Source organism: Triticum urartu, chromosome 5A (assembly GCF_056163025.1).
Source record: "Triticum urartu cultivar PI428250 chromosome 5A, HENAU_Tu73, whole genome shotgun sequence".
Taxonomy (NCBI): Eukaryota; Viridiplantae; Streptophyta; class Magnoliopsida; order Poales; family Poaceae; genus Triticum; species Triticum urartu.
The window spans coordinates 498,768,586-498,793,696 of record NC_141877.1 but is presented as its reverse complement, the minus strand read 5'-3'; positions in this window follow the sequence as shown (position 1 = coordinate 498,793,696).

The following is a 25,111-nucleotide window of genomic DNA, read 5'->3' as shown; positions in this document are numbered from 1 at the left end:
ATTCCTTCCCTTCAGGAGCACGCATATGCATTGCATATCATATCTTGCATATCACGACTTGTATTGCATCATGTTGCTTGTGCATTACACCATGATTGATTGTTGTTCCATTGCTTGTGTTCTTGCTTTGGGTAGAGCCGGGAGACAGGTACGTGAATGAGGAACCTGTTGAGTACGCTTTCAAGGATCAAGATTTCGACAAATCTGAGAACTTTGCAGGCAAGATGACCATACCCTCGAAATCACTTCTATCTTTGCTTGCTAGTTGTTCGTTCTATCGTTATGTTGTGCTACCTACCACTTGTTATATCATGCCTCCCATATCGCCATGTCAAGCCTCTAACCCACCTACCTAGCAAACCGTTGTTTGGCTATGTTACCGCTTTTGCTCAGCCCCTCTTATAGCGTTGCTAGTTGCAGGTGCCGAGGATACCAGTGCAGGTGATGATACCGAACTCAAGTGGGAGTTCGATGAGGATTCGGGTCGTTACTATGTTTCTTTTCCTAATGATCAGTAGTGGAGCCCAGTTGGGATGATCGGGGATCTAGCATTTGGGGTTGTCTTCCTTTTTATTCGGATTTGGCCGTAGTCGGTCTTTGAGTGTATTTGGATGATGTATGAATTATTTATGTATTGTGTGAAGTGGCGATTGTAAGCCAACTCTTTATCCCTTTCTTATTCAGTACATGGGATTGTGTGAAGATTACCCTGTTGGGGAACGTAGTAATTTCAAAATTTTCCTACGCACACGCAAGATCATGGTGATGCATAGCAACGAGAGGGAGAGTGTGATCTACGTACCCTTGTAGACCGACAGCGGAAGCGTTAGCACAACGCGGTTGATGTAGTTGTACGTCTTCACGGCCCGACCGATCAAGCACTGAAACTACGACACCTCCGAGTTTTAGCACACGTTCAGCTCGATGACGATCCCCGGACTCCGATCCAGCAAAGTGTCGGGGTAGAGTTCCGTCAGCACGACGGCGTGGTGACGATCTTGATGTACTACCGTCGCAGGGCTTCGCCTAAGCACCGCTACAATATTATCGAGGATTATGGTGGAAGGGGGCACCGCACACGGCTAAGAATATGATCACGTGGATCAACTTGTGTGTCTAGGGGTGCCCTCTGCCCCCGTATATAAAGGAGCAAGGGGAGGAGACCGGCCGGCCCCTATTGGCGCGCCAGGAGGAGTCCTCCTCCTAGTAGGAGTAGGACTCCTACTAGGAGGGGGAAGGAAGTGGGGAGGGAGAAGGAAAGGGGGGCGACGCCCCCCCTCTCCTAGTCCAATTCGGACCAGGGGGGAGGAGGCGCGCGGCCCACCCTGGCTGCCCCTCTCTCTCTCTCTCCACTAAGGCCCATATGGCCCATTACTTCTCCCGGTAGGGTTCCGGTAACCCTCCGGCTCTCCGGTTTTCTCCGAAATCACCCGGAACACTTCCGGTGTCCGAATATAGCTGTCTAATATATCAATCTTTATGTCTCGACCATTTCGAGACTCCTCGTTATGTCCGTGATCACATCCGGGACTCCGAACTAACTTCGGCACATCAAAACTCATAAACTCATAATATAACTGTCATCGAAACCTTAAGCGTGCGGACCCTACGGGTTCGAGAACAATGTAGACATGACCGAGACACGTCTCCGGTCAATAACCAATAGCAGAACCTGGATGCTCATATTGGCTCCTACATATTCTACGAAGATCTTTATCGGTCAGACCGCATAACAACATACGTTGTTCCCTTTGTCATCGGTATTTTACTTGCCCGAGATTCGATCGTCGGTATCTCAATACCTAGTTCAATCTTGTTACCGGCAAGTCTCTTTACTCGTTTCGTAATACATCATCTTGAAACTAACTCATTAGTTGAAATGCTTGCAAGGCTTATGTGATGTGCATTGCCGAGAGGGCCCAGAGATACCTCTCCGACAATCGGAGTGACAAATCCTAATCTCGAAATACGCCAACCCAACATGTACCTTTGGAGACACCTGTAGAGCTCCTTTATAATCACCCAGTTACGTTGTGACGTTTGGTAGCACACAAAGTGTTCCTCCGGCAAACGGGAGTTGCATAATCTCATAGTCATAGGAACATGTATAAGTCATGAAGAAAGCAATAGCAACATACTAAACGATCGGGTGCTAAGCTAATGGAATGGGTGATGTCAATCACATCATTCTCCTAATAATGTGATCCCGTTAATCAAATAACAACACATGTCTATGGTTAGGAAACATAACCATCTTTGATTAATGAGCTAGTCAAGTAGATGCATACTAGTGACGTTTGGTTTGTCTATGTATTCACACAAGTATTATGTTTCCGGATAATACAATTCTAGCATGAATAATAAACATTTATCATGATATAAGGAAATAAAATAATAACATTATTATTGCCTCTAGGGCATATTTCCTTCATACCCCTCTTGCGACAAACCTACCATGCGACTATGCCTCTAAGTCGTGCCCCGACACGTGGGAAATATAGCCGCATTGTGGGTGTTACAACAGTGCCCAGAGAAATTATGCTACTACTGAAAAAGAATTCTTAGCAGTTGTTTTTGCTTGTGATAAGTCCAGATCTTATATTGTTGATTCCAAAGTAATTGTTCACACTGATCATACTGCTATTAAATATCATATGGAAAAGAAAGATGCTAAGCCTACACTTATTAGATGGGTTCTCTTGTTGCAAGAATTTGATTTGCATATTATTGATAGAAAGGGAGCTGAGAACCCCATTGTAGACAACTTGTCCAGGTTAGAAAATGTTCTTGATGACCCACTGCCTATTGATGATAGTTTTCCTGATGATCAATTAGCTGTCATAAATGTTCTCGTAAGACTCATATGCTGATTATGCTAATTACATTGTTGCTAAATTTATACCAGCTAGTTTCACATACCTGCAAAAGAAAAAGGTTTTCTATGATTTAAGACATTACTTTTGGGATGAACCACACCTTTATAAAGAAGGAGTTGATGGTGTTATTAGATGATGTGTACATGAGCATGAACAGGAATAAATCCTGTGCAAGTACCACTCCGAAGCCTACGGAGGACACCTTGCTGGAGATAGAACTGCACATAAGGTATTGCAATCTGGTTTTTTATTGGCCTACTCTCTTCAAGGATGCTCGTAAGTTTGTCTTATCTTGTGATGAATGCTAGAGAATTGGCAATATTAGTAGACGTCAGGAAATGCCTATGAATTATTCACTTGTTATTGAACCATTTGATGTTTGGGGCTTTTATTATATGGGACCTTTTCCTTCCTATAATGGGTATACACATATTTTAGTTGATGTTGATTATATTACTAAGTGGGTATAAGCTATTCCAACTAGTAGTGTTGATCATAACACTTCTATTAAGATGCTTAAAGAAGTTATTTTTCTGAGGTTTGGAGTCCCTAGATATTTGATGACTGATGGTGGTTCACACTTTATTCATGGTGCTTTCCGTAAAATGCTTGCTAAGTATGATGTTAATCGTAGAATTGCATCTCCTTATCACCCTCAGTCTGGCAGTCAAGTAGAAAGAAATTGAGAAATTGAATTGATTTTGCAAAAGACTATTAATAGATCTAGAAAGAATTGGTCTAAGAAACTTGATGATGCATTATGGGCTTATAGAACTGCTTATAAGAATCATATGGGTATGTCTCCGTATAAAATGGTATATGGAAAGGCTTGTCACTTACCTCTTAAACTAGAACACAAAGCTTATTGGGCAATCAAAGAGCTCAACTATGATTTCAAACTTGCCGGTGAGAAGAGGTTATTTGACATTAGATCGCTTGATGAATGGAGAACCCAAGCCTATGAGAATGCTAAGTTGTTTAAAGAAAAGGTTAAAAGATGGCACGACAAAAGGATACAAAAGTGTGAGTTTAATGTAGGTGATCATGTTTTGCTATACAACTCCCGTTTAAGATTTTTTGCAGGAAAGCTTCTCTCTAAATGGGAAGGTCCTTACATTATTGAGGAGGTCTATCGTTACGGTGCCATCAAAATCAACAACGCCGAAGGCACAAATCCAAAGGTGGTAAACGGTCAAAGAATCAAACATTATATCTCAGGTACTCCCATAAATGTTGAGACCAATATAATTAATACCATAACACCGGAGGAGTACATAAGGGATACCTTCTAGAATGTTTCAGACTCCGAAAAGGAATAGGTATGTGGTACCGTGAGTAAACCGACTCCAAAATTGTTCTAATAGCAAATTTTGTCTGTTTTGGAATATTAAAAAAATTAGGAAAATTAAAAGTAGTACAAAAGAGACACGAGGAGACCACAAGGGTGGAGGACGCGCCCTACCCCCTGGGCGTGCCCCCTGCCTTGTGGCCACCTCGTGTGCCCTCCGGACTCCGTTTTCTTGCATAATACTTGTTTTGCTCGGTAAAAATCGATTATATAATCTCCCGAAGGTTTTGACCACCGTACCACGGCAAAATCCCTTGTTTTAGCTTCGAGCTGTTTTGTGCCAGAATTTTCAAGGCCAGGCATCATGTCGTCCCCCTCCTCCAACAACACAGACGGTGATGCTTGGTTGATGCAGATGGAACTTAGAAGGGAGGATGCCGATGGAGCCACGATGGAGGAGGGTGAAGGAGATTTGCTTGAGGAACAACCTCCGGCATCAGAGAGAGGTACTCTGGCGGGCATCTACACTATTCCAAATCCCCATCAAGCAATAGGGACTACATGCAACCATGAAGACAAAGAGGTTCGAGAAGGGCTCCCCCTAGGAGGCCCTTACACAGGTTACATCGGAACAACTTGAAGGAAAGATGCCCTAGAGGCAATAATAAAGTTGTTATTTATATTTCATTATATCATGATAAATGTTTATTATTCATGCTAGAATTGTATTAACCGAAAACTTAGTACATGTGTGAATAGATAGACAAACAGAGTGTCACTAGTTTGCCTCTACTTGACTAGCTCATTGAATCAATGATGGTTATGTTTCCAAACCATAGACATGAGTTGTAATTTGATTAAACGAGATCACATCATTAGAGAATGATGTGATTGACTTGACCCATCCGTTAGCTTAGCACGATGATCGTTTACTTTGTTGCTATTGCTTTCTCCATAACTATACATGTTCCTATGACTATGAGATCATGCAACTCCCGAATACCGGAGGAACACTTTGTGTTCTACCAAACGTCACAACGTAATCGGGTGATTATAAAGGTGCTCTACAGGTGTCTCCGATGGTGTTTGTTGAGTTGGCATGGATCAAGATTAGGATTTGTCACTCCGATTGTTGGAGAGGTATCTCTGGGCCCTCTCGGCAATGTACATCACAATAACACTACTAGGGAAAACCTTATACACAGAAGTTTATCAGTAGCGCGGTTTAAAAATGGGCGCTACTGCTAATTAGTAGTAGCGAGGGGTATAAAAACCGCGCTACTACTAAGTTGATAGTAGTAGCGAGGGGTATAAACCCGCGCTGCTACTAAATGGTCTCCAACAATGCCCCCGGGATAGGCCATAGTAGTAGCGAGGGGTATAAAACCGGCGCTACTACTAAGTAAGTAGTAGTAGCGCAGGTAAGACCCACGCTACTACGAAGCCCGTCTACCCCGGCCCGATCCACACTCCCACCCCACCAACCGTCCCACACCACCCACCCCCGTCTGTCTCAAAAAAAAATCACGTAGCCCGATCTAGATCCCCAACCTCCTCTCCTCTCCCAACCCACTCGCCGCCGGCCTCCCTTCCACCTCCTCTCCTCCGTCCGTTCGCCCACATGCCCCCCGCCACGTGCGCCACGCCGGCGGCCGCGCGCCCCGCCCCGTCGCTCCCCCGGCCTCCCCCCGCGCCGATCCGCCGGAATCCGCAGCAAAGGCGGAGCCTTTCTAGCTTTCCGAGGAGATCTAGGCCGTCCTCGACGAGGGCGGATGCGACGCCGCCGTCGCCACCCGCCCCAAGACCAAGGGGAAGGACGGCGGGGGCGCGACGCCGGCGGGGACGACTCCGAGTAGTCCAAGCTGTGGGCCGGCCTCAACTCCGCCATCATCACTGAGAAGCCCAACATCAAGTGGTACAACGTCGCCGGGATCGAGAGCACCAAGTAGGCGCTGTAGGAGGCTGTCATGTTGCCTGTCAAGTTCCTCTAGTTCTTCACAGGTGAGCCTGTGCAAGGGAATCCAGTAATTCTACCTATTTTTTCATAGCCAAGGATGACGCGATTGCAGTTGTTGCAGCTAGATCGTGTAGATAAGCCCTATGCATCTTGATCTCGATTGAATCTGATTGGATGAGCATGAATTATTACGTTCTCGAGTCCAGGTAGAAATATGCCACACAAGCTGGCTTTTATCTGCAGAATAAGCATAATTTTGAGCCGCCATGAGTGCGTCTACTAGATCGATTTGTATTGAACAAACTTAGTTGGTTTAGCACAGGAATCTCTAGCGAATTATGTTCAGGAACCTTGTTGACTTCTCAATCCTCGCAAAGAAACTTGGTAAGCTAAACTCATAATTACCTTGCCCTTGTACGAGATAATAGTATTGAGTAGAGCCATATGCATCTTGATCTGGATTGAATTTGATTGGGTGGTCATAAATATTTGCTTCTGGAGTGCAGGTCGAAAGTATGCTACACATGCTATTTTTTCTGCAGATAAGCATGATTTTGATCCACCGAAGTGCATCCATCGATTTGTGTTGAACCAACTTAGTGGATGTCTGGCCAATTATATTCTGCAACTTCTTTGACCCATCAACCCTCGCAAAAGAACCTTGCTAAACTTATAATTACCTCTCTTGTACCAGATAACAGTATAGAGTAGAGCCAATTGTGGTGGTAGTGTGAATTAAAAGACGACTACTTAACCAAGTGGAATAAAAAAAATCCATTTTAACCATAAAGCCATAGAAACATTGGTGTCTTACTACAGCTAGGTGGTTAAAACTAAAAAAATCATCAGATTGTAGATAGATCAATATCTGAACTACTTGGTATGGGTATCTATTGTTTATATGAAGAGCTAGCTTCATTTCTAAACTGTTTGTTTTCCTTGCGCATTCAGCAACCTAAGTTTATGTGTTTTGATTGAAAATCAGGACATTTTCCAAATACTGTCACAACTGGTATCTATTCTAGGGTTTGTGTCCTTAACTACTTAACTACACCTTGTGTGCTTTTCTTTAGTTTCTCTTGATGTGCAACTAATGAAGTATCTTATACTGGATAGTGCTTTTCTTTAGTTTCTCCTGATTATGTGGTTGCATGATTTGCTTGATTCTGTGTTTCTTTTGATCTTTATGTTTTTCTATGCACTTGTCAAATCTATATGCGTTCTTATGTAACTATTCTCTGCACTTTTCACTACTAGGAAATAGCTTATAGCTTCAATTGTGCATTACGGCTCAAATAAGAATCTCTGGAAAAAAATGTTGCACATTGGCATCTACATGTACCCCATTGTTTTTTCGTGCCATTCTTCTGAAGAATCTGAAGTTTCTGAACCTTTGTTTGTAATGCTGCAGGGTTCTGGTAGGGGCGATGACGGTGGTCGAGAGGTTCGTGGACTGGACGGTGTTGTGGCTGCCGATGTACAAAGAAGCGAAGCTGCTGCTCGTTCTCTACCTCTGTCACCCCAGCACACGGGTAAGCAGTCGACCAGACACCCCGAGCCCGAGAGATGATCAACATTTAGATATACTTGATTCGATATGTGGCCAATTCTGAATCTGAATCTTAATGATGTTTGGGTTTCAGAGTGCGGGGAGTGGGGCACGTGTACGATGGCTTCCTCCGTTCGCTGGTGGCGAGGCACAAGGACGACATTGACCGGTCCTGTTGGAGCTGAGGGCCAGAGCGAGGGACGTGACTGAGTCGCAACTCAAGGCGGAGGCTGCCGTCAGTCAGGTGTGGCTCTTCGAGGCTGTCTAATGTGTTTCGTCACAGCTGCAGGCCGCGAGATCTGGCCAGGCAGGCGCCTCACACTGACGAGTGGTCCAATTTTCGGATTGGGCCATAACAACTTACATAGGTAGTTGCTTATGTAACTGTGCGATAGAATGGAATTATACATGAGTTGCTCCTACAAGGAGGAACGTAGTTGCGTATGTAACTGTTTGATAGAATGAAATTATACATGAGTTGCTGCTACAATGAGGAACTGGAGAAGATACAACAACTGTGTGATAGAATGAATTTGGTTGATTTTATTTTTTTAATTCCTAATAAGTTACTAGTGGCGTGGGGGATAAAATGGCGCGCTACTAGTATTTAGGATACTAGTAGCGTTGGGACTATAGACACACAACTACTATTTCATTAGTAGTAGCGCGGTTCGTAATAGCAGTAGCACGGATTGAACCCTCGCTGCTACTAACGAAGTTAGTAGTAGCGTGGGTTCGACCCACGGTACCACTAACTTTTAGCTGTAGCGCGATACTAGTAGCGCAAGTACCCGCGCTACTAGTAGCCATTTTACCCGCGCTGCTAGTAGCCTTTTCCCTAGTAGTGTAAGCCTTGCAAGCAATGTAGCTAATGAGTTAGTTACGGGATGTAGCATTACGAAACAAGTAAAGAGACTTGCCGGCAACGAGATTGAACTAGGTATTGAGATACCGACGATCGAATCTCGAGCAAGTAACATGCCGATGACAAAGGGAACAACATATACCGTTATGCGGTTTGACCGATAAAGATCTTCGTAGAATATGTAGGAACCAATATGAGCATCCAGGTTCCGCTATTGGTTATTGACCGGAAGTGAGTCTCGGTCATGTTTACATAGTTCTCGAACCCGTAGGGTCCGCACACTTAACGTTCGGTGACGATCGGTATTATGAGTTTATGTGTTTTGATGTACTGAAGGTAGTTCGGAGTCCCGTATTTGTTCACGGACATGATGAGGAGTCTCGGAATGGTCGAGAGATAAAGATCGATATATTGGAAGCCTATGTTTGGACATCGGAATGGTTCCATGTGGTTCGGGCATTTTTCCGGAGTACCGGGAGGTTACCGGAACCCCCCGGGGAGTATATGGGCCTTATTGGGTCTTAGTGGAATAGAGAAGAGGGAAGGGAAAAGAGGGAGGCGCGCCCCCCAAGCCCAATCCGAATTGGGAGGGGGCCGGCCCCCCTTTTCTTCCTCCCTCTCTCCTCCTTCCTTCCTCTCCTACTCCTACTTGGAAGGGGGAATCCTACTCCAGGAGGGAGTAGGACTCCCCTAGGGCGCGCCATAGAGAGGGCCAGCCCTCCCCCTCCTCCACTCCTTTATATACGAGGGAGGGGGCACCCCATGGACACACAAGTTGATCATTGATCTTTTAGCCGTGTGCGGTGCCCCCCTCCACCATAATCCACCTCCATTATATCGTAGTGTTGCTTAGGCGAAGCCCTGTTCCGATAGCATCATCATCACCGTCATCACGCCGTCGTGCTAACGAAACTCTCCCTTGAAGCTCTACTAGATCGTGAGTTCGTCGGACGTCACCGAGCTGAACGTGTGCAGATCACGGAGGTGCCGTACGTTCGGTACTAGGATTGGTCGATCGTGAAGACGTACGACTACATCAACCGCGTTGTCATAATGCTTCTGCTTACGGTCTACGAGGGTACATGGACAACACTCTTCCCTCTCGTTGCTATGCATCACCATGATCTTGCGTGTGCGTAGGATTTTTTTGAAATTACTACGTTCCCCAACACAACTTACATAATTTGGTTCATAATTACGGAGTGGAGAACACCCCTCGTACACATATACCCTCCAATTGGGACATATCCCGTCCGAGTGAAAGCAATGCATGAAAAGGTTCTTGGTGGCCTGAAAATAAGCATCTTTTGGACGAAATCCATAAGAATGCAAATATACTCCAATGTGTGCTCCAAGAATTGCAAGTCCTGAAAGGTGCCTTAATAAAGCTGACAGATACACCATCAACTCCATCATCACCACCTCCGAAGAAAGAGACATAAACATTTGGTTATGGGCACTCCCCTTGGCCACACAAGCTTGGGGGAGGTGCCCTTGTATCATATCACCATCACACCTTTACCTTTATCATTTTTCTTACTTCGATCCTTTTGGTTATATCTTGATCTAGTAGAATAAAGTTTTTAATATGATCTACCTTTGAGTTTTGTTTTGGTCTCTATCTATGTAATCGAGTCCGTGAGTTATATATAATAAAGAGTAGTTTTGAGTTGAGGGATTTGCTTTCTTGCTATGATCTTGAGGGAATAATATAAGAGAAAGTATAAAAATAAATAAAAAGATCATATAATGATCTTATGGAGAGTAATGACTTCACATATAAAGAGTATGTTGAATAAAATTTGTTGAGAGTTAACAAACATAGTTTTGGTCATTGTTGCAATTAATAGGAAGTAATAAAGAAAAAGAGGCTTCACATATAAATATAATATCCTGGACATCTTTTGTAATTGTGAGAACTCATTAAAATATGACATGCTAAAAAGTCGATGTTGGACAAGGAAGACAACATAATGGGTTATGTTTTCTTATATCTGAATAGAAGTTATATTGCCATGGATCCTCCAACATGTTGAGCTTGCCTTTCCCTCTTATGCTAGCCAAATTCTTTGCACCAAGTAGAGATACTACTTGTGCTTCCAACATCCCTAAACCCTGTTTTGCCATGAGAGTCCACCATACCTACCAATGGATTGAGTAAGATCCTTCAAGTAAGTTATCATCGGTGCAAGCAATAAAAATTGCTCCCTAAATTTGTATGATCTATTAGTGTGAAGAAAATAAGCTTTATACGAACTTGTGATATGGAAGAAATAAAAGCGACGGACTGCATAATAAAGTTCTTTACCACAAGCGGCAATATAAAGTGATGTTCTTTTGCATTAAGATTTTGTGCATCCAACCATAAAAGTGCATGACAACCTCTGCTTCCCTCTACGAAGGGCCTATCTTTTACTTTTACCTTCTACCCCTATACAAGAGTCATGGTGATCTTCACCTTCCCTTTTTACACTTTTTCTTTTGGCAAGCACTATGTGTTGGAGAGATCCACTCGGATGTAGGTTATCATAAAGTATTATTGTTGACATTACCCTTGAGGTAAAAGGTTGGGAGGCAAAACTATAAGCTCCTATCTTTCTATGTGCCCAATTGAAGCTTTGAACACATAAGTATCACGTGAGTGTTAGCAATTGTGAAAGACTAAATGATAGTTGAGTATGTGGACTTACTGAAAATCTCTTATAATTGACTCTTTCTGATGTTATGATAAATTGTAATTGCTTCAATGACTAAGATCATAGTTTGTTAGTTTTCAATGAAGTTTCTGATTCATACTTTACATTGTGAATGGTTTGTTACTTTAGCATAAGAAATTATATGACATTATATGTTGCTATTCTAAAGATGATCATGATGCCCTCATGTTCGTATTTTATTATATTGACACCTCTATCTCTAAACATGCGGACATATTTTCGACTTCGGCTTTCGCTTGAGTACAAGCGAGGTCTAAGCTTGGGGGAGTTGATACGTCCATTTTTCATCATGCTTTTATATTGATATTTATTACATTGTGGGTTGTTATTACACATTATAGCACAATACTTATGCCTTTTCTCTCTTATTTTACAAGGTTTACATGAAGAGGGAGAATGTCGGCAGCTGGAATTCTAGGCTGAAAAGGGAGAAATATTAGAGACCTATTCTGCACAACTCCAAAAGTCCTGAAACTTCACGGCGAGTAATTTTGAAATTAATGAAAAATATTTGGTGAAGAAAGCACCAGTGGGGGCCACCAGTCATCCACAAGGGTGGAGGGCGCGCCCTACCCCCTAGGCGCGCCCCCTACCTTGTGGGCCACCTAGCAGGCCCCTGATGCCCATCTTCTGCTATATGATGTTTTTTGACCTGGAAAAAACAGAAAAAAGCTTTCAGGACAAAGCGCCGCCGTCTCAAGGCAGAACCTGGGCAGAACCAATCTAGGGCTCCCGCGGAGTTGTTCTGCCGGGGAAACTTCCCTCCAGGAGGGGGAAATCAAAGCCATCGTCATCACCAACGATCCTCTCATCGAGAGGGGGTCAATCTCCATCAACATCTTCACCAGCACCATCTCCTCTCAAACCCTAGTTCATCTCTTGTATCCGATATTTGTCTCGAAACATCAGATTGGTACCTGTGGGTTGCTAGTAGTGTTGATCACTCCTTGTAGTTGATGCTAGTTGGTTTATTCGGTGAAGATCATATTTTCAGATCCTTAATGATAATTAATACTCCTATAATTATTAACATGAATACGCTTTGTGAGTAGTTATGTTTGTTCCTGAGAACATGGGAGAAGTATTGTTATAAGTAATCATGTGAATTTGGTATTCGTTCGATATTTTGATGAGATGTATGTTCTCTCTCCTCTAGTGGTGTTATGTGAACATCGACTACATGACACTTCACCATGATTTGGGCCTAGGGGAAGGCATTGGGAAGTAATAAGTAGATGATGGGTTGCTAGAGTGACAGAAGCTTAAACCCTAGTTTATGTGTTGCTTCGTAAGGGGCTGATTTGGATCCATATGTTTCATGCTATGGTTAGATTTATCTGAATTCTTCTTTCATAGTTGTGGATGCTTGCGAGAGGGGTTAATCATAAGTGGGAGGCTTGTCCAAGGAAGGGCAGCACCCAAGCACCGGTCCACCCACATATCAAATTATCAAAGTAACGAATGCGAATCATATGAGCATGATGAAAACTAACTTGAAAAGAATTCCCATGTCTCCTCGAGAGCGCTTTTATTTATATAAGAGTTCGTCCAGGCTTGTCCTTTGCTACAAAAAGGATTGGTCCACCTTGCTTCACCTTATTTACTTTTGTTACTTATTGCCCGTCACGAATTATCTTATCACGAAACTATCTATTACCGATAATTTCAGTGCTTGCAGATAATACCTTGTTGAAACCGCTTGTCATTTCCTTCTGCTCCTCGTTGGGTTCAACACTCTTACTTCGAAAGGACTATGATAGATCGTTGTGGCCAGGGGTGGAGCCAGGATTTGGGTATAGGGGGGCCAAGCAAAGCTGATAAACAAAAAAGGTTATGCGCGAAAAAAACAAGTAATGTAATATCATATTAACATGTCGTTTTAATGCAGTAAAACATAGTTACATTTGTGTTAGTCTAAATTTCTCCTGCAATTGCCAATAAAATAAAAAATATTAATAATTTCATCAGCTGATAACCTAATTTCTAAATATTTCCCTTTCAATTTAGATTATCGTGCAATTCTGAACAAGTTGTCTCCATTTGGAGGGGGATTGGCAACTTGCACTTTAGCCCCGTTAACTATATCATTAGGTTGGGATCCCAATTCAACAAGATTAAAAATTAAATTAATCATTGTGATGTTTGACGGCGCTTGTATTTTCATAACCCCTTTTTGAGTTTTGCGAATGCTTTTCATAACCACTTAGCAGATCAAACTATCAAAAGAATTTTCAAAGGAACTACCGTCGTAAATCACTATTAAAATAAGTAAAACTGGATATAGATTCCGATGCTCATAGATGAGGGTTGAGAAAGAATAGCACACTGTTTTAGTGATGTTAACCTTGACTAGTTGACTGGTCCACTGGAGAACTGGCCGGGCTAGTATGCAAGATTGCTAATCACGGAGCCAGCGCCGGTTGATTTAATCAGACTCAAATCTGATCATGGCCAGGGAGGGCAGGAGGCAGCGACAGCCACCAGCACTTCGCCTCAAACCACGTTGGGGGCTAATCATTTTTAGGGTAAATAACACCAGGGGCTACTAGTACTTTTTTGTTTAGAGAATCAGGGGCAGACGCCATGGCCAAATTGGACTTTATTATGGGCCTTTACCCTTTTGCAGATTTTACTGTATGTTTGAGTTATTAAGGGGGGCCAAGTATGTCCATTAATCCAGTTTTATCGCTAAATACTCCTGGGTGTTATAGAAATCGTCGATCTTTAGGGGGGGCAGGCCCCTGCTCGCCCTGGCTCCGCCACTGGTTTTGGCGATTCCTGGAAGCAAAACACCAACAACACCAACGTGTTGTAATTCTTCTCCCTCCGGGCCGTCATCCACAGGCCGCCATGAAAACCTCCTCAGCAACTCTCCCAACTTACCTCGCACCTGCCGCGAGAAGTTTACTTCTTTTGGGGGTTTTCTGCAAAATATTTCAATCATGAAGCCATTTCAAGAATAAATTGACAAGGGTACAAGGATTATCCACCTTATTATTATTAATAAGGGTTTTTTTATTTCTGTGCCCCTGGTTCCTTAGTTCTACTCATTCATCCCCACGCTCTTAAATTTTGCTCACTTTTCCCACTCCCTTGCCCGAAACCCTCAGAACTTGTCGTGGTTTTGTCACGGCAGTTGTCCTAGAGAAAGGACTTAGTCGTGGAGCCATCGCTACGGGTTAGCTTGAAGGGGTTAAAGCGGACACAAGGACGCAAGAGAGTTTATACTAGTTCGGCCCCTTCAATGAAGGTAAAAGCCTACGTCTAGTTGTGATGGAATTGATGGGTGTTTCGATGACTAGGGAGCATATAAGCTTCGCCTATGTCTCGAGTTGTTGTCTCCCCTTCAACCGCCACCGGGTTGTCCCCTTATATACATGGGGACGCCCGTCGGTTCACAGAGTCCCGATACCGGCTCATAGATGCGTCCGGTTTGGTCTCCACTATTCCTAACCTATAACACAAGTTACATACCGACACCGGTTTATAGCTATAGGCCTTAAACCGATTATGGGCCTTTAGCCCTCATCTGCCCTCATGGGCTTTTATCACACTCAGCTACTGATGAAGTTAACCCGGCTTGTCCTGGCCGGTTTACGCCCATTAGTAATATCCCCAACATTAGGCCCCAAATTGATTTGAACATGTTCATGTCAATCCTTAGCAAAAATCTTCATCTTCAACATCTTCTTGTATTTTGTTGAACCGCTGTGATGTCATCTTCTCTACTCGCGGTAGACCGGTGTGACGTCACTGGTTATAAAGAACCTTATCCTATTAACAAGCCTGCGACAATTAAGGCCGCAACTTTGTTTCCAACCTCGCGGCTCCTTGATTCTCGCGCCTGACATATCCCTTTCTTTATAAATAGGACCGAAGGGTCATTTCCTTTCTCTTTCCCTCCGACCCCTTCTGCTTCATCTTCCTCGCGTCGCCCAGCTTCGGAGCTCCGCCGCCACCGTCGACCTCTGCATCAACCTTGGCCGCTGCATCAACCTGAGCACACCAGAGCATCGTGGCGACCTTCCGCTTCTTCCTCAGCTCCGCTAAATCTTCTTTCCTTTACCCCGCAGATCTGTTCTAGGGTTTCCTCGTTCGTCGAAGTTCATCAAGACTCTGGCGCTGTTCTTCCTTTGTTTCTTCTTTAGCCCATGAATAAAACTTCAAACCTGATGTATTCTCCGTAATGGCGTATCTTCTGTTACCAAAGAAAACCTTTATGCGCATAAAACACTGATCTGGTCCCTTGTGAATTGCTTTGAGATCAACCTTTTAGGTCTAAATCCTTTTATTTTCCTGTCTTACAGTAGATCCAAAATTTCACTACGACCTTATGAAATCTGTTTTTACCTTCCTTAGTCATTCTTGCCTTAGATCTGTATCCTCTTTACCACATAGGCGGTTCACCTTTGAAAAAGCAATCTATCATATATCATTAGTGAAGGAAATATGCCCTAGAGGCAATAATAAAGTTATTATTTATTTCCTATAATCATGATAAATGTTTATTATTCATGCTAGAATTGTATTAACCGGAAACATAATACATGTGTGAATACATAGACAAACAAAGTGTCACTAGTATGCCTCTACTTGACTAGCTCGTTAATCAAAGATGGTTATGTTTCCTGACCATGAACAATGAGTTGTTATTTGATTAACGAGATCACATCATTAATTGAATGATCTGATTGACATGACCCATTCCATTAGCTTAGCACCTGATCGTTTAGTATGTTGCTATTGCTTTCTTCATGACTTATACATGTTCCTATGACTATGAGATTATGCAACTCCCGTTTGCCGGAGGAACACTTTGGTTGCTACCAAACGTCACAACGTAACTGGGTGATTATAAAGGAGCATTACAGGTGTCTCCAAAGGTAGATGTTGGGTTGGCGTATTTCGAGATTAGGATTTGTCACTCCGATTGTCGGAGAGGTATCTCTGGGCCCTCTCGGTAATACACATCACATAAGCCTTGCAAGCATTACAACTAATATGTTAGTTGTGAGATGATGTATTACGGAACGAGTAAAGAGACTTGCCGGTAACGAGATTGAACTAGGTATTGGATACCGACGATCGAATCTCGGGCAAGTAACATACCGATGACAAAGGGAACAACGTATGTTGTTATGCGGTCTGACCGATAAAGATCTTTGTAGAATATGTAGGAGCCAATATGGGCATCCAGGTCCCGCTATTGGTTATTGACCGGAGACGTGTCTCGGTCATGTCTACATTGTTCTCGAACCCATAGGGTCCGCACACTTAAGGTTACGATGACAGTTATATTATGAGTTTATGCATTTTGATGTACCGAAGGTTGTTCGAAGTCCCGGATGTGATCACGGACATGACGAGGAGTCTCGAAATGGTCGAGACGTAAAGATTGATATATTGGAAGTCTATGTTTGGACATCGGAAGTGTTCCGGGTGAAATCGGGATTTTACCGGTGTACCGGGAGGGTTACCGGAACCCCCCGGGAGCTATATGGGCCATAGTGGGCCTTAGTGGAAAAGAGAAGGGGCTGCCCTAGATGGGCTGCGCGCCTCCCCCTTCCCCTAGTCCTATTAGGACTAGGAGAGGTGGCCGGCCCCCTCATCCTCTTTTCCCCCTCCGCGAATCCTATTCCAACTAGGATTGGGGGGGGGGAATCCTACTCCCGGAGGGAGTAGGACTCTCCTGGCGCACCCCTTGTGGCCGGCCAGCCTCCCCCCTTGGCTCCTTTATATACTGAGGTAGAGGCACCCTAGAACACACAAGTTGATCCACGTGATCTATTCCTTAGCCGTGTGCGGTGCCCCCTGCCACCATATTCCTCGATAATACTATAGCGGAGTTTAGGCGAAGCCCTGCTGCTGTAGTTCATCAAGATCGTCACCACGCCGTCGTGCTGACGGAACTCTTCCCCGACACTTTGCTGGATCGGAGTCCGAGGATCGTCATCGAGCTGAACGTGTGCTCGAACTCGGAGGTGCCATAGTTTCGGTGCTTGATCGGTTGGATCGTGAAGACGTACGACTACTTCCTCTACGTCGTGTCAGCGCTTCCACAGTCGGTCTGCGTTGGGTACGTAGGCAACACTCTCCCCTCGTTGCTATGCATCACCATGATCTTGCGTGCGCGTAGGAAAATTTTGAAATTACTACGAAACCCAACAGTGGCATCCGAGCCTAGGTTTTATGGTTTGATGTTATATGCACGAGTAGAACACAAGTGAGTTGTGGGCGATATAAGTCATACTGCCTACCAGCATGTCATACTTTGGTTCGGCGGCATTGTTGGATGAGACTTCAAGAAGAAGGGCAAAGGGAAGAAGAAGGGGAACTTCAAGAAGAACGGCAAGCAAGTTGCTGCTCAGGAGAAGAAACCCAAGTCTGGACCTAAGCCTGAAACTGAGTGCTTCTACTGCAAGCAGACTAGTCACTGGAAGCGGAACTGCCCCAAGTATTTGGCGGATAAGAAGGATGGCAAGGTGAACAAAGGTATATGTGATATACATGTTATTGATGTGTACCTTACTAGAGCTCGCAGTAGCACCTGGGTATTTGATACTGGTTCTGTTGCTAATATTTGCAACTCGAAACAGGGACTACGGAATAAGCGGGCACTGGCAAAGGACGAGGTGACGATGCGCGTCGGAAACGGTTCCAAAGTCGATGTGATCGCGGTCGGCACGCTACCTCTACATCTACCTTCGGGATTAATATTAGACCTAAATAATTGTTATTTGGTGCCAGCGTTGAGCATGAACATTATATCTGGATCTTGTTTAATGCGAGATAGTTATTCATTTAAATCAGAGAATAATGGTTGTTCTATTTACATGAGTAATATCTTTTATGGTCATGCACCCTTGAAGAGTGGTCTATTTTTATTGAATCTCAATAGTAGTAATACACATATTCATAATGTTGAAGCCAAAAGATGCAGAGTTGATAATGAAAGTGCAACTTATTTGTGGCACTGTCGTTTAGGTCATATCGGTGTAAAGCGCATGAAGAAACTCCATACTGATGGACTTTTGGAACCACTTGATTATGAATCACTTGGTACCTGCGAACCGTGCCTCATGGGCAAGATGACTAAAACACCGTTCTCCTGTACTATGGAGAGAGCAACAGATTTGTTGGAAATCATACATACCGATGTATGTGGTCCGATGAATATTGAGGCTCGTGGCGGATATCGTTATTTTCTCACCTTCACAGATGATTTAAGCAGATATGGATATATCTACTTAATGAAACATAAATCTGAAACATTTGAAAAGTTCAAAGAATTTCAGAGTGAAGTTGAAAATCATCGTAACAAGAAAATAAAGTTTCTACGATCTGATCGTAGAGGAGAATATTTGAGTTACGAGTTTGGTGTACATTTGAAAAACTGTGGAATAGTTTCGCAACTCACGCCACCCGGAACACCACAGCGTAACGGTGTGTCCGAACGTCGTAATCGTACTTTACTAGATATGGTGCGATCTATGATGTCTCTTACTGATTTACCGCTATCGTTTTGGGGTTATGCTCTAGAGACAGCTGCATTCACGTTAAATAGGGCACCATCAAAATCCGTTGAGACGACGCCTTATGAACTGTGGTTTGGCAAGAAACCAAAGTTGTCGTTTCTTAAAGTTTGGGGCTGCGATGCTTATGTGAAAAATCTTCAACCTGATAAGCTCGAACCCAAATCGGAGAAATGTGTCTTCATAGGATACCCAAAGGAAACTGTTGGGTACACCTTCTATCACAGATCCGAAGGCAAGACATTCGTTGCTAAGAATGGATCCTTTCTAGAGAAGGAGTTTCTCTCAAAAGAAGTGAGTGGAAGGAAAGTAGAACTTGACGAGGTAACTGTACCTGCTCCCTTACTGGAAAGTAGTTCATCACAGAAAACTGTTTCAGTGACACCTACACCAGTTAGTGAGGAAGCCAATGATAATGATCATGAAACTTCAGATTAAGATACTACTGAACCTCGTAGATCAACCAGAGTAAGATCCACACCAGAGTGGTACGGTAATCCTGTTCTAGAAGTCATGCTACTAGATCATGATGAACCTAGGAACTATGAAGAAGCGATGGTGAGCCCAGATTCCGCAAAGTGGCTTGAAGCCATGAAATCTGAGATGGAATCCATGTATGTGAACAAAGTATGGACTTTGGTTGACTTGCCGATGATCGGCAAGCAATTGAGAATAAATGGATCTTTAAGAAGAAGACTGACGCTGATGGTAATGTTACTGTCTACAAAGCTCGACTTGTCGCAAAAGGTTTTCGGCAAGTTCAAGGGATTGACTACGATGAGACCTTCTCACCCGTAGCGATGCTTAAGTCCGTCCGAATCATGTTAGCGATTGCCGCATTTTATGATTATGAAATTTGGCAGATGGATGTCAAAACTGCATTCCTGAATGGATTTCTGGAAGAAGAGTTGTATATGATGCAACCAGAAGGTTTTGTCGATCCAAAGGGAGCTAACAAAGTGTGCAAGCTCCAGCGATCCATTTATGGACTGGTGCAAGCCTCTCGGAGTTGGAATAAACGTTTTGATAGTGTGATCAAAGCATTTGGTTTTATACAGACTTTCGGAGAAGCCTGTATTTACAAGAAAGTGAGTGGGAGCTCTGTAGCATTTCTGATATTATATGTGGATGACATATTGCTGATTGGAAATGATATAGAATTTCTGGATAGCATAAAGGGATACTTGAATAAAAGTTTTTCAATGAAATATCTCGGTGAAGCTGCTTACATATTAGGCATTAAGATCTATAGAGATAGATCAAGACGCTTAATTGGACTTTCACAAAGAACATACCTTGACAAAATTTTGAAGAAGTTCAAAATGGATCAATCAAAGAAAGGGTTCTTGCCTGTGTTACAAGGTGTGAAGTTGAGTAAAACTCAATGCCCGACCACTGCAGAAGATAGAGAGAATATGAAAGATGTTCCCTATGCATCAGCAATAGGATCTATCATGTATGCAATGCTGTGTACCAGACCTGATGTGTGCCTTGCTATAAGTTTAGCAGGGAGGTACCAAAGTAATCCAGGAGTGGATCACTGGACAGCGGTCAAGAACATCCTGAAATACCTGAAAAGGACTAAGGATATGTTTCTCGTATATGGAGGTGACAAAGAGCTCTCCGTAAAAGGTTACGTTGATGCAAGCTTTGACACTGATCCGGACGATTCTAAATCACAAACCGGATACGTATTTACATTAAACGGTGGAGCTGTCAGTTGGTGCAGTTCTAAACAAAGCGTCGTAGCGGGATCTACATGTGAAGCGGAGTACATAGCTGCTTCGGAAGCAGCGAACGAAGGAGTCTGGATGAAGGAGTTCATATCTGATCTAGGTGTCATACCTAATGCATCGGGTCCAATGAAAATCTTTTGTGACAATACTGGTGCAATTGCCTTGGCAAAGGAATCCAGATTTCACAAAAGGACCAAACACATCAAGAGACGCTTCAACCCCATCCGGGATCTAGTCCAGGTGGGAGACATAGAGATTTGCAAGATACATACGGATCTGAATGTTGCAGACCCGTTGACTAAGCCTCTTCCACGAGCAAAACATGATCAGCACCAAGGCTCCATGGGTGTTAGAATCATTACAGTGTAATCTAGATTATTGACTCTAGTGCAAGTGGGAGACTGAAGGAAATATGCCCTAGAGGCAATAATAAAGTTATTATTTATTTCCTATAATCATGATAAATGTTTATTATTCATGCTAGAATTGTATTAACCGGAAACATAATACATGTGTGAATACATAGACAAACAAAGTGTCACTAGTATGCCTCTACTTGACTAGCTCGTTAATCAAAGATGGTTATGTTTCCTGACCGTGAACAATGAGTTGTTATTTGATTAACGGGATCACATCATTAGTTGAATGATCTGATTGACATGACCCATTCCATTAGCTTAGCACCTGATCGTTTAGTATGTTGCTATTGCTTTCTTCATGACTTATACATGTTCCTATGACTATGAGATTATGCAACTCCCGTTTGCCGGAGGAACACTTTGGGTGCTACCAAACGTCACAACGTAACTGGGTGATTATAAAGGAGCATTACAGGTGTCTCCAAAGGTAGATGTTGGGTTGGCGTATTTCGAGATTAGGATTTGTCACTCCGATTGTCGGAGAGGTATCTCTGGGCCCTCTCGGTAATACACATCACATAAGCCTTGCAAGCATTACAACTAATATGTTAGTTGTGAGATGATGTATTACGGAACGAGTAAAGAGACTTGCCGGTAACGAGATTGAACTAGGTATTGGATACCGACGATCGAATCTCGGGCAAGTAACATACCGATGACAAAGGGAACAACGTATGTTGTTATGCGGTCTGACCTGATGTGTTCCGGCTGAAATCGGGATTTTACCGGAGTACCGGGAGGGTTACCGGAACCCCCCGGGAGCTATATGGGCCATAGTGGGCCTTAGTGGAAAAGAGAAGGGGCTGCCCTAGATGGGCTGTGCACCTCCCCATTCCCCTAGTCCTATTAGGACTAGGAGAGGTGGCCGGCCCCCTCATCCTCTTTTCCCCCTCCGCGAATCCTATTCCAACTAGGATTGGGGGGGGGGGAATCCTACTCCCGGAGGGAGTAGGACTCTCCTGGCGCACCCCTTGTGGCCGGCCAGCCTCCCCCCTTGGCTCCTTTATATACTGAGGTGGAGGCACCCTAGAACACACAAGTTGATCCACGTGATCTATTCCTTAGCCGTGTGCGGTGCCCCCTGCCACCATATTCCTCGATAATACTATAGCGGAGTTTAGGCGAAGCCCTGCTGCTGTAGTTCATCAAGATCGTCACCACGCCGTCGTGCTGACGTAACTCTTCCCCGACACTTTGCTGGATCGGAGTCCGGGGATCGTCATCGAGCTGAACGTGTGCTCGAACTCGGAGGTGCCGTAGTTTCGGTGCTTGATCGGTTGAATCGTGAAGACGTACGACTACTTCCTCTACGTCGTGTCAGCGCTTCCGCAGTCGGTCTGCGTTGGGTACGTAGACAACACTCTCCCCTCGTTGCTATGCATCACCATGATCTTGCGTGCGCGTAGGAAAATTTTGAAATTACTACGAAACCCAACAATTAGTCCCCTTGTTGAACCGCCGGGATGCTGTTGCTTCATAAACTCTGGTTTAGATAGATCTGCTTCCGGTTTAACATTGCACATATCAATGTACTTTGTAGATTTCATCATGGCCAAGCAAGTGTATGAGTGCAATTGGGTCCCTTCTCGCGTCACAGTGGATCAACTGGACGATTTAGTCCTGATTGGCGCCTTAGGCAGCAAAGACACCGTCCATTGGAGGGCTCCTGGCAAAGAATGCCCCCCCACACCTCGAGAAGGAGAGGTTGTTGTTTTCATACACCACTTAGCCCGGGGTTTTAAACCGCCCGGTTCTAAATTCTACCGGGATGTTCTAGCTGATTTCCAACTCCATCTGCAAGACACTGGCCCCAACTCTGTTACAAATATGTGCCACTTCCAAGTGCTCTGTGAGGTGTTCTTTCAAGAGGAGCCCACAGTGGAATTATTCAGATATCTTTTCCATCTAAACCGCCGTACTGAGTTTCCTGATGGCTCTAATATGGAGTTGGGTGGCATGGCTATTCAAAAAAGGAAAGAGGTCACCTATCCTCACGCCAAGCTGCACAGTCACCCCAAGGAGTGGAATCAGACATGGTTCTACTGCAAAGACACCTCTCCTGCTGGTGAGAATCCCTTGCCTGGCTTTCGTCTGGAGCGGCTCAGCAATACCCATCCTTTTCCTCAACGATTGACTGCCCAGGAGAGAAGAAAATATGCTCCTCAGCTATCAAAGCTCAGGGCCTTTATGTCCAACGGTTTAACAGGGGTTGACCTTGCTCGCTGTTGGATATCATGGAGCATACTGCCCCTTAGTCAGCGCTCCGGTTTGATGTGCGAATATACTGATAGTGTGGATGACCCACTGCGACATTCAAGACTCCAGCTTTCTGGTGAAGAAATCACAGAGGCTGTGCGTAAGATACTGAATGAACCGGAGCACATCTGCGCTAGAACCGGCCTGCTTCCCTTCTGTGCCACCAACAAACCGCCAGCTGTAAGACTTTGATTTTTCTCTTTGCTGAATCTGTTATTGATATGTCTGGTCATTGTTTTTAATATCAGTGTCTGCATAACCAGGGCGATGATCCGTTTTGGAGCAAAAAGCTGCCGCAGGAGAAACCAGAGAAAACAGATAAACCGGAAAGAGCAACCCGGCAAAAAAGTAAAGCTGTGAAGAAGACTGCCCACCGGAAAAGAACCACTGCATCTTCTAATCCGGCCCTTGACAACGAGGTGGATAATCCAGACTTTGAGGTAGAGCTTGACTCACTTGGTTTATTTTTCATGCATCTTATTGATGATGATATTTGTCAGGATGATGCCGAAGCCAGCCATGCGGATGTTGCAGAGGTAATTATTCTCTCTTCCGATTCAGAAACTTTGCCTTCACAAAAAATCCGCCAGGCAAACCGGAAAGTTAAATTTTCTCATCCTCTTGCTTATTTGGATCCTAAACTTCTTATGAAGACTCAACAACACGAAGCTCGCCGCACCACCCGGCACAACGGCCAGGTAGTTACCTCCGCCGGTTTACCGAACAGTCCGGTTCGGAAACGTCATTCCGAGGTCTCTAATTCGCTTGTCAGTGCTTTCGTCAACCTCTTAATCCGTCTGACTCCGATTATCAGGTTATTTCCCACTCATCTTCTGGCGAGTCGTCAGCTACTCAGCTCCCACCGCTCAAACATATGCTGTATTTAATTTTGTTATTCTTCTCAGGGCCAAACCCAGGCCGAGCAAGAAGGCCCGCCTGGATAAAGCGGCCGAAGAAGATGTCATTCTTGAACCAGGCACCACACCCAATCTTGAAGCGGCTATTCCTGAGGATATTCCCAATGATCCATCGCAGCCAGATGATGATCTTACTGCTGAGGAAATACCTACTGATACCTCAGGTCCTATCCATCAGCCCACAGGTTCCCTCCGGGTTGAAAGCTCCAACGGTCCCGCAAAACCTACTGACAAGCCCACAGCTCCAGTGCAAACTAGCGGTACCGATGATGATGAAATTGTCATTACTGGCACTGGCCATACTGAGCCAAGCAATCCTGTCGCTTTATCCAAACATTCTGCTAAGGAAGAATTAGCTGCTTTTGGCAAAGGCAAGTGGAATGCTGATCTTACGGCTTACGCTGCTCTGAACGCCCAAGATATCCATTCCGGCTATCTGAACCAGCTGTATACCAGCCGTGATTATGAAGCCGGTCTGGTTAACATGATGAAGGATAAATATGAGGTAACTTCCATATGCTCCTTCCTGCTTGCATGCTTTCATTCTTGCTGACTCTCCTAGCCCCTAAGGGCCGATTTGAAATATTCTTTCAAACCGGGACTTAATAATATGAATCTTGATGCTTTGAAATTTGTTGATGTAGTCCCCAAGGGCCGGTTCAACTTAGCGTAGTTAAACCGGTACTTTAAGTAATTGAAACTGCCGCATCAGAATACAAATGATCAAATAGCCATTAGCCCCCAAGTGCCAAGTTGAATACTTGTATTGAGCTTGGGACTTTGTAAACAATTAAAAGATGAAGATCGAATATGCATTAGCCCCCAAGTGCCAAGTTGAATACTTGTATTGAGCTTGGGACTTTGTAAACAATTGAAAGATGAAGATCGAATATGCATTAGCCCCCATGTGCTAAGCCAATAACTTGTTATGTGGTTGGTACTTGAATCCTTCTAACAATTTGTTGAAACATATATCTGTATGCCTGCAGGCGGAGCTAA